This window comes from Somniosus microcephalus, chromosome 13, assembly GCF_052327205.1.
Source record: "Somniosus microcephalus isolate GS21.2 chromosome 13, FLI_Smic_1.0, whole genome shotgun sequence".
Taxonomy (NCBI): domain Eukaryota; kingdom Metazoa; phylum Chordata; class Chondrichthyes; order Squaliformes; family Somniosidae; genus Somniosus; species Somniosus microcephalus.
Window position 1 is genome coordinate 69,584,107 of NC_140999.1, and position 10,697 is coordinate 69,594,803.

Below are 10,697 nucleotides of genomic sequence, written 5' to 3' on the forward strand. Positions count from 1 at the left end.
AATTGGACAAATCAAATTGGGCAGGGCTGCCTTGAGGATGAGTTCATTGAGTGTATTAGGGATGGGTTTCTTGAGCAGTATGTAACTGAACCAACCAGGGGGCAAGCAACCTTAGATCTGGTCCTGTGTAACGAGACAGGATTAATTTAAAATGCCCTAGTAAAGGATCCCCTTGGAATGAGTGACCATAACATGGTTGAATTCCATATTCAATTAGAGGGTGAAAAGGTTGGATCTCAAACAAGCGTGCTAAGCTTGAATAAAGGAGACTATGAAGGTATGAGAGCGGAATTGAGTAGAGTGGATTGGGAAAATAGATTAAAGGGTAAGACGATACATGATCAGTGGTGTACATTTAAGGAGTTATTTTACAACTTCCAAAAAAAATATATTCCTCTGAGAAGAAAAGGGTGTAAAAGAAAAGACAGCCATCCCTGGCTAAGTAAAGAAATTAAGGATAGTATTCAACTAAAAACAAGGGCATATAAGGTAGCCAAATCTAGTGGGAGGATAGAGGATTGGGAAAACTTTAAAAGACAGCAAAAAATAACAAAAAGATTGATTAAGAAAGGGAAGATAGATTATGAAAGTAAATTAGCAAAAAATATAAAAACAGATAGTAAGAGTTTTTATAGTTATATAAAAAGAAAAAGGGTGGCTAAAGTAAATGTTGGTCCCTTAGAGGATGAGACCGGGAAATTAATGGTGGGAAATATGGAGATGGCAAAAACACTGAATGAATATTTTATATCAGTCTTTACAGTAGAAGACACTAGGAATATCCCAACACTGGACAAACGGGGGGCTAAAGGGGGGGAGGAGCTAAACACGATCAAGATCACTAAGGAAGTGGTACTCGGTAAAATAATGGGACTCAAGGCGGATAAATCACCTGGACCTGATGGCTTACATCCTAGGGTCTTGAGGGAAGTGGCGGTAGGGATTGTGGATGCATTGGTAATAATTTTCCCAAACTCCCTGGACTCGGCAAAGGTCCCGGCAGACTGGAAAACTGCTAATGTAACACCCTTATTTAAAAAGGGCAGTAGACAGAAGGCTGGAAACTATAGACCGGTTAGCCTAACATCTGTGGTAGGTAAAATTTTGGAGTCCATTATTAAGGAGACAGTAACAGGACATTTGGATAATCATAATTTAATAGGACAAAGTCAGCATGGTTTTGTGAAGGGGAAGTCATGTTTGACAAATTTGCTGGAGTTCTTTGAGGAAGTAACATATAGGGTGGATAAAGGGGAACCAGTGGACGTAGTGTATTTAGACTTCCAAAAGGCATTTGACAAGGTGCCACACAAAAGATTATTGCTTAAGATAAAAAATCACAGGATTGGGGGTAATATTCTGGCATGGATAGAGGATTGGCTATCTAACAGAAGGCAGAGAGTTGGGATAAATGGTTCATTCTCAGACTGGCAATCAGTAACTAGTGGTGTTCCGCAGGGGTCAGTGCTGGGTCCCCAACTCTTTACAATCTATATTAACGATTTGGAGGAGGGGACCGAGTGTAACATATCAAAGTTTGCAGATGATACTAAGATGGGAGGGAAAGTAGTGAGTGAGGAGGACATAAAAAACCTGCAAGGGGACATAGACAGGCTAAGTAAGTGGGCAGAGATTTGGCAGATGGAATACAATACTGGAAAGTGTGAGGTTATGCACTTTGGCAGGAAAAATCGTAGAGCAAGTTATTATCTTAATGGCAAGAAACTGGAAAGTACTGAAGTACAAAGGGATCTGGGGGTCCTGGTGCACGAAACTCAAAAGGTTAGTATGCAGGTGCAGCAAGTGATTAAGAAGGCCAATGGAATGTTGGCTTTCATTGCTAGGGGGATAGAATATAAAAATAGGGAGGTATTGCTTCAGTTGTACAAGGTATTGGTGAGACCGCACCTGGAATACTGCGTACAGTTTTGGTGTCCATACTTAAGAAAGGACATACTTGCTCTCGAGTCAGTACAAAGAAGGCTCACTCGGTTAATCCCGGGGATGAGGGGATGGACATATGAGGAGAGGTTGAGTAGATTGGGACTCTACTCATTGGAGTTCAGAAGAATGAGAGGCGATCTTATTGAAACATATAAGATTGTGAAGGGGTTGGATCGGGTGGATGCGGGGAGGATGTTCCCGATGATAGGTGAAACTAGAACTAGGGGGCATAGTCTTAGAATAAGGGGCTGCTCTTTCAAAACTGAGATGAGGAGGAACTACTTCACTCAGAGGGTGGTAGGTCCATGGAATATGCTGCCCCAAAAAGCTGTAGAAGCTACATCATTACATAAATTTAAAACAGAAATAGACAGTTTCCTAGAAGTAAAGGGAATTAAGGGTTACGGGGAGCGGGCAGGAATTTGGACATGAGTCTAGGTTCGGATCGGTCATGGCCCTGTGGGTAGCGGAGCGGGCCCAGGGGCCATGTAGCCTGATCCTGCTCCTATTTCGTGTGTCTAATTCTGTTAGATTCAGGAGATGGTTCTGTGATAGTGGATTGGCGGTTAGGATCAGGTCAGCCATGATCTTATTGAATGGCGGAGCAGGCTCGAGGGGCCGATTGGCCTACTCCTGCTTCTATTTCTTATGTTCTTATGTTCTTATGTAGGGGACAACCCTGTCTCACTGATCTCTGTATCGGAAAATACTTGGATAAAAAACCATTACATTTATCACAGCTAAATATGTTTGAATAAAAAATCCTTATCCACTGAATGAAATTTTCCTTGAAACCAAATGCTTCCAAAACCTTCAATAAAAACTCATGAGAGACCCTATCAAAGGCTTTCTCTTGATCTATCTTTAATACATAAGCCTCCCTCCCACTCTCTTCCATGAGCTCTATCGCATCTCGGATTGAGACCACAGAGTCTGCGATGTCCCGGCCTATGACTCCATAGGACTGAGAGGGCCAAACTATCTGCGGTAACACCTCATTCAAACGATTTGCCATAACCCTTGCCAAGATCTTATAATCCACATTTAATAATGTGATGGGCCTCCAATTCTTCAGATCCCGTCTATCCCCTTTGTTTTTATAAGCTAAGCTTATGATCCCTCTCCTCATAGGTGGGGCCAGGCTTCCCTCAATGTTAATTTCCTTAAAAACTTCTAAGAGCAATGGACTTAAAATCTCGCAAAATTCTTTATAAAATTCTGCACTTAGTCCATTGGACCCTGGGCTTTTCCCCCCCTTCATTCCACTTATTGCTATTTTTATTTCCGCTAAATGCTTCTCTCATCCTCCTTTAAACCCTCTTCAATAAAAGCAGTAACCTTCTCCATCGCCAAATTGGAAATGTCTTCTTTAGTATATAACTCTTGATAAAAGCTGCTAGCCGCCTCTAAAATCTCCCCACTTTCATGAATGATCTTATCCCCAACCTTCAACTCTTCAATTAACGATAATCTCTGTCGCAGCTTTTCTTGCTCTAGAAAATATCTAGTGCATCTTTCGCCCTCCAATGCATCTCTAGCCTTTGCACGGAGAATGGCCCCCTTGCATTTTTCAGCTTGCAATAATTCAGCTTGCAATAATTCCCACTCTTCCTTTAGCACCCGGAACTTAGTCTCCACTCCCTTATCCCCTCCGTCAACTGCTTTACAGACATCCGTAAACCTTTTATTTATATTCTCTTCTCGACGCTGGTTAGCTGCCGCCCTCTTTTTCCCATAACGTACCGAAAAAACTTTAACCTCATATTTGAAATTATCCCACCAAACCCTTCTTTCTTTCAAGAACAAAGGTTCCTTCCGAGCATTCTTTATTATATTTATAATCCCTTCTTTATAAGCAATTTATTTCAGGTATTGATTGTTTAAAATCCACACCCCTGAACCGATCTTAACTCTGCTGTTCCTAATTCTAAGAACCAAAGCCGAGCGATCACTAAAATATAATTTTTTACAATAAATCTCCACCACCTCAGAACTTAACCCTTCCCGCATTAACACAAAATCTATTCGGCTCTGTTTTAAAACATCACCCACCCAACCTGATCTGGAGAACTCCCTTTTTATGGGGTTCCGGTCCCTCCATAAGTCTCTCAAATTTAAATTTCCCATCATTTTTACAATCATCCCTCTGGAGTTATCATCCTTAAAGGCCATCTGGGCTGACATGTCCATCCGAGATAAAAATACATTAAAATCCCCCACTATACAAGGATTTTCCACCTCTACCGCTTCAGTGAATAACCCCCAAAAAAACTCGCGACGCTTGAAATGTCATTCGGTGCATGGATATTAAAGAGATCGCAATTAAATCCCTCCATTTTTACGCTTAGCCGTAAAAATCTCCCCTCAGTGTCCTTGTCCATCAAGGCAACGTTCTCTTTTATGGACGGACTCACCAAAACAGCCACCCCTCTACGGTTATTGTTTGCACAACTTGCAAACACCTCTCCCTTCCAAACCTTCTGAACTCTTTCTAGGATATCCTCATCCCAAAAGGTTTCTTGCAGACACAACAAGTCCGTACCTTTAAAACCCTGCAACAACTGCTGCAATTTCTTCTCACCCCTCAGTCCGTTCACATTAATCGAGACCAATGTAATCATGGCTCCAAAGAAGGGAAGTATGCCTGATAATCTCCCCATCATTTAATCTCTGGCCCTTCCCTCCTCACATGCTCCTTCCCAACTTCTCGGGCAGCTGTTGCTTTTTCCTGCAGCCTCCGACTCTTTTTCCCCTCCTGTTTAAACTTTCACTGCTGTTTCAGCCTCTTCCTTGCATTAAGTTTGGGCCCAGGAGCTGCCCTTCCTCCCTCCTTCTGCCCCTCACTACCCTTTCCCTTTCCACATGATGCCACCCCACCCCCGACTTCCATGCCTCTGTCCCCCTCTAATTCCTCACACTCAAGCTCTTCTGCAACCCCCTGTGCCTGCTCCCCGTCCGATACATAATCCTGCTCCCCGTCAGATACTTCATCTCCCATAGAGAGTCTTCCTGCTATCGCAGTTTCTCCCACTGTGCTGCTCCCTTCGACCACATCTCCACCTCTGACACCCTGTTCCCTCTCTCCATGGGACAATGGCGCACCTAAATTGTTCCCTTCGGACGTCTCTATCTCGCCAATCCCATCCTGCTGTCCCTTTAAGGCTCCTGCCTCTTGCTCCCTCTCCCCGTCCTGCCGCCTCCCGCTCACCAAGATATCTGACTCCCCGCCTCTCCCCGGAGCACCCACATCCACCACACACCCCGCTCCCGCCTCCTCTCCCCCCGCAGCCACCAGACTCCCCAGGGGGAGCCGAACCGCACTAAGGCTCGAGTCTGCACTCGACCCTCGCTGCCCGCTGCTGTCTTTGTTCCTCTCCACAGCACTCAATGTGTTTTCTGCCATTTCCATCCCGTCCTCCGCTCCGCCATCCTCTGCCTCTTCCTGTGCTCCTTTCTCCTTCATTTTACCGGCTGTGTCCTCCGACTGCACCGCTCCTCCGGCCGTTCCACTCTCATCTCCTTCTCCTTCTCCCATCTCCTCATCACTCATATCACTCCCTTCTGCCACACACTCACAGCGGGTGGGGCCTTTGTGACACACCCCACAGCTCTCCGCTTTGCAGCTCCGAGCGATATGTCCCAACTCACCGCAATTGTAACAATACAAATCTGGACAGTTTCTTACGAGATGGTCATGTCCCAGACAATATTAGCACACCTTTACTTGGTTATCGTGCAGCACACGAAAGTACTGCACTCCTTCCAGTGTCTCGAACTTCATACTGTACGGCAAAGACCTCACCCCCTCTGGGAACCGCACCTTTACATACCGGGTTCCGTCTGCTACCCGTGTTCCCGGATTGTACCTCCTCTTCATTTCAGAACAGATTTTAATGTCCCACGACTCCAACTTTTTGCTCAGCACTTCGTCCTCAATGTACACTGGCAAGTTCAAAAATGAAACCACCACCTCCTCTGAATATAGCAGAGTCACCTCCAAGAATTTCTCACCAACTTTCAGACTGAGTAGCAGTTTTTCCACCTCCTCACGGCCACTGACCATCACCTCAAATCCCACATTCGGCTTTGGTCGGCAGGCAAAGCAGCTTCCCTCGCCACAGTCCTCATGAACCGCCTGGATTATATCCCAGGCTCGAATCTTCTTATCCTCACACTGCACCACCACCATGTTTTCTTTACCAAACCTTCTGGGGTCCCGGCCCAAATCTTTGGGCCTTCTTTTTTCCTTTCCCACCACAGTTTCTTCCCTAATTAAATTCCTCTCGGGAACACTGTCCTCCGAGGGGCCCGGCTCTCCCGACCCCTCAGCAGCCATCTGGCTGGTTTTTGTGGGCCAAAAAGGCCCTAAAACCTGAAAACAAAACCCCAAAACCCAGCACCAACTTTTTACAAAACTCCCTCCAACACCCAGCTGCAATTAGGCAACCAATAACGCCTGGCTCACTCCTAGCCCCTCCCACCTAGAGAGTGCTACCCACTGAGCCACTGGCTGACATGAAAATGCACCCCATACAGGTGGGGAATGTCCCGGGTTTGAGCCCCAGTCTGTGCTGAGTTAGCTGCCCTCGGCCAGGCCAGTGGTTTATGGAATTCTACAGTGCATGTACATGTGTCCCGATCGGGAGCATCCCACAGGTTCCTCACCATGGGGGGGAGGGGGTCCTCAGGCAGCAGCAGCCAACATTGTTCTTGTGGAGCCTGCGGGAGCCCTCCAACTCCTACTGGCCCCACAATAATAGACTCACCCTTTTGGGGCCTCTTCCTCATTTCCACTGGATTTTACCAGGCGGTAGCGCCCAAGGCCCACGTGCCACCCCATACGGCCTCAGAATTGCTTCAGAGTCCTATGTGCAGCATGAAGGACTCCAAATTGCCTGAATTTACGAGGCTCCTGTCCGATTCAGGCAGGCACTCAACGGAAGGCCCGAGTTAAAATGGCGACAGAGCAGCAACCAGCCAGCAGGTTGCCCGGCTTGATTTCAGCCCCGTTACCGCCAGGCAGAGTGAGTTAAAATCGCCCCTATACACACACACTTACACTTACAATCTCAGCTCAGTGGACAGCTCACAGGCCTCTGAGTCAGGATGGTTGTGGGTTCAAGTCCCACTCCAGAGACTTCAGCACATAATCCAGGCTGACACTCCAATGCAGTACTGAGGGAGTGCTGCACTGTCGGAGGTGCCGTCTTTCAGATGAGATGTTAAACCGAGGCCCGGTCTGCTCTCTCAGGTGGACAGAAAAGATCCGATGGAACTATTTCGAAGGAGAGCAGGGGAGTTATCCCCAGTGCCTTGGCCAAATTTTATCGGTCAAGCAATATCACTAAAACAGATTAATGTATCTGGTCATTATCACATTACTGTTCCTGGGACCCTGCTGTGCACAAATTAGCTCCCATGTTTCAACAACAACTTGCATAACATCTTTAATGCAGTAAAACATCCCAAGGCGCTTCACAGGAGCGTTATCAGACAACATTTGGCACTGAGACATATAAGGAGATATTATGACAGGTGACTAAAAGCTTGGTCAAAGAGTTCGGTTTTTTAAGAGCGTCTTAAAGGAGGGAAAGGTTTCGGGAAGAAATTCCACAGCTTAGGTCCTCAGCAGCTGAAGGCACGGCCACTAATGGTGGAGCGATGAAAATCGCAGATGCGCAAAAGGCCAGAATTGGGGGAACGCAGAGATGTCGCAGTTTCCTACATTACAACAGCGACTATACTTCATTGGTTGCAAAGCGCTTTGGGATGTCCTGTGGTCATGAAAGGCGCTATCGAAATGCAAGTCTTTCTTTTTCACTTTAGCACAAACACACAGGTATCTGTACAATGATCTAGACTTGAATATAGGGGGTATGATTAAGAAGTTTGCAGCTGATACTAAAATTGGCTGTGTGGTTAATACTGAAGAAAGAAGCTGTCGACTGCAGGAAGATATCAATAAATTGGTCAGGTGGGCAGAACAGTGGCAAATGAAATTCAATCTGGAGATGTGTGAGGTAATGCATTTGGGGAGGGTTAACAAGGAAAGGAATACACATTAAATGGTAGGACACTGAGTAGTGTAGAGGAACAAAGGGACCTTGGAGTGCATGTCCACAGATCTCTGAAGGTAGCAGGCCAGGTAGATAAGGTGGTTAAGAAGGCATACGGGGAATGCTTGCCTTTATTAGCTGTGGCATAGAATATAAGAGCAAGGGGGTTATGCTTCAACTGTATAAAACACTAGTTAGGCCTCAGCTGGAGTGCTGCATGCAGTTCTGGTCACCACATTACAGGAAAGATGTGATTGCACTAGAGAGGGTACAGAGGAGATTTACAAGGATGTTGCCGGGAGTAGAGAATCTTCGCTATGAGGAAAGACTGGAACAGAGGAGGCTGAGGGGAGACCTTATTGAGGTGTATAAAATTATGCGGGGCCTCGATAAAGTGGATAGAAAGGACCTATTTCCCTTAGCAGAGGGGTCAAAAACCAGGGGGCATAGATTTAAAGTAATTGGTGGAAGGTTTAGCGGGGATTTGAGGGGAAATTTCTTCACCCAGAGGGTTGTGGGGGTCTTGTCACGTCCGTGTGTAATTGAGACACGGACTGCAGGAGTTGGTTACAACAGATGTTTACTGAGTGGAGACAAAACTGGAACTACTATACAAAGTTACTGCACAGGCTTATATACAGGGGTGGTCACTACTGGTACTGCAGTATACAGGGGCTGCAGAATATAGTTCCTTCTTCAAAGTACATACACTACAATTCCTCCCCTTTTAGCTAAACAGTACATAATATTCGATTAATAATTAAATAACATATTTACAATTACAGTTGCTATACACATTAGCTGAAGTTAAGCAATTATAAATTCAGTCTTTGAGGAGGCTTCCTGATTCTGTCTGGATAACGCCTCTTTGGGGTATCAGGTTCTTCTGGCAAAGTTGATTCGGGATCAGCGTCGTTGTTTGGTTCGTCTGCTTCCAATATCACCGATTCTGAGGTAGATGCAATTGGTACTTCGGTTTCATCACCAGGTGCATCGGATCGTGGTGTGGATTTGACGTTTTCCAGTGACTCTAGAATCTGGTCAGCATGGCGTCTTACAATGCTCTCTCCAACGTCCACGGTATACATTAGAGGTCCTTGCCGTGTGCAGATCGTTCCTGGCTGCCATTTCTCTGTGTGGTAGTCCCGGGCCAAAACTGGTTGACCTATCTTAAAACTCCTGGTCGGCCTTTCATTCATATTCTGAAACTGCCTGTTCTCCACATCTCTTCTGATGTTTGGCTTAACCAAATCCAAGCGGCATCGTAGTCTTCGATTGAAGAACATCATGGCTGGAGATTGGTTGGTAACCGCATGTGTCGCATTCCAGTAGGCAAACAAGAAGTTATCCACCTTGTGTTGTAGGGGTATGTCTTGAATGTTTGAACGAACCTCTCAGCCAATCCATTGATGGCTGGATGATATGGGGCGGATGTGTAATGCTTAACACCATTGTTCTTTAAGAACCTCCAGAACTCTTCAGACACAAACTGTGGTCCATTGTCAGAGCAAATCTGTTCAGGCAGCCCATTTCTGGCGAATATGGTTCATAAGACTGTGATAGTTTTTTCTGTGGTGGTTGAGGACATTTTTATTACCTCTGGCCACTTTGAATGTGCATCCACCGCAATTAAAAACATCGAGTCCATAAATGGACCAGCAAAATCAATGTGCACCCTTTGCCATGGAGATGAGGGCCACTCCCATGGATGTAGAAGGGCTTGTGGTGGGGCGTTTTGGACCTTCTGGCATCCTGTACAGCTCTTGGTCATCTCTTCGATTTCTCTATCGATTCCCGGCCACCACACAAACGCTCTGGCTAAGTTCTTCATTTTTACCCCTCCCAGATGACCCTCATGAAGCTCATTGAGCACTCTATCCTTCAGTGTGGGTGGAATTACTACTCTGGATCCACACATCAAGGTTCCTCGGCACACTGACAGCTGTTCTCTTCTCGGCGAGAATGCTGGCAACAGTGGTTCGCCATGTGCTGGCCATCCCTTCACCATTAAATCATAGACCCTGGAGAGTGTCAGGTCATTTCGTGTTTCCTTTTCTATGTTTGCATTCGTCACAGGTAGACATTCGACTATGGTCGAGTGGAATATCTCCACAGGATCCACTGCAGGTGCTTCTTCCACCGTCGGCAACGGTAGGCGCGACAATCCATCAGCATTCCCATGCTGTTTAGTTCCTTTGTACTTGATGTCATATTGGTGTGCCCCTAGGAAAAGGGACCACCTCTGTAGCCGTTGTGTTGTCATTATCGGGACGCCCTTCTGAGGGTTGAAAATGGAGACAAGAGGTTGATGATCAGTTAGTAGAGTAAATTTCTGACCGTGCAGGTAGTGATTGAACTTCTTCACCCCCCACACCAGGCTGAGGGCCCCTCTGTCAATCTGGGCGTAGTTACGCTCAGCTGAAGTTAACGAGCGTGACGCAAAAGCTATCGGCCTCTCTGAACCATCAAGGAATTTATGTGACAGTACCGCTCCAATGCCGTAGGGAGACGCATCACACGCCAGTCTTATCGGTAGTGATGGGTTGTAGTGAGCCAATACTTCTCTTGAAGTGATTAGGTCTTTACTCTTGTGAAAGGCCCGCTTACATTCATCGCTCCATTTCCATGCTACTCCAGTTTGTAGTAGGGCGTTCAGTGGGTGCAGAATTGTGGACAAATTCGGCAAAAACTTATGGT